The sequence below is a fragment of the Octopus bimaculoides genome, chromosome 20, assembly GCF_001194135.2.
Source record: "Octopus bimaculoides isolate UCB-OBI-ISO-001 chromosome 20, ASM119413v2, whole genome shotgun sequence".
Lineage (NCBI taxonomy): Eukaryota > Metazoa > Mollusca > Cephalopoda > Octopoda > Octopodidae > Octopus > Octopus bimaculoides.
This window is the reverse complement of record NC_069000.1, coordinates 811,523-811,875: the sequence shown is the minus strand read 5'-3', so window position 1 is coordinate 811,875 and position 353 is coordinate 811,523. Positions and strand designations below refer to the sequence as shown.

Genomic DNA, 353 nt, shown 5'->3' with positions numbered 1-353 from the left:
GTATGTACGTATGTATGTATATACGTATGTATGTATGTATGTATGTATGTATGTATGTACGTATGTATGTATGTATGTACGTATGTATGTATGTATGTATGTATGTACGTATGTATGTATGTATGTATGTATGTATGTACGTATGTATGTATGTATGTATGTATGTACGTATGTATGTATGTATGTATGTATGTACGTATGTATTTAGCTCATAAACTTAAAACAAAAAATCGGCTGAGAGACTGCTCGTATCTTAAAAAACTCGTTAGTTGGGACACTTGTAAGTTAAAGTACCGCTGTGTGTATATATATATATATATATATATATATATATATATATATATATATATACA

The 353-nt window shown here is 27.2% G+C and overlaps 1 protein-coding gene across 1 annotated transcript in view; it reads right to left on the bottom strand.

The window, feature by feature from the left end:
• LOC106867613 (multidrug resistance-associated protein 1) overlaps positions 1–353 on the bottom strand; it is a 40,107-nt gene that overhangs the window by 11,254 nt on the left and 28,500 nt on the right. The window lies entirely within an intron of this gene.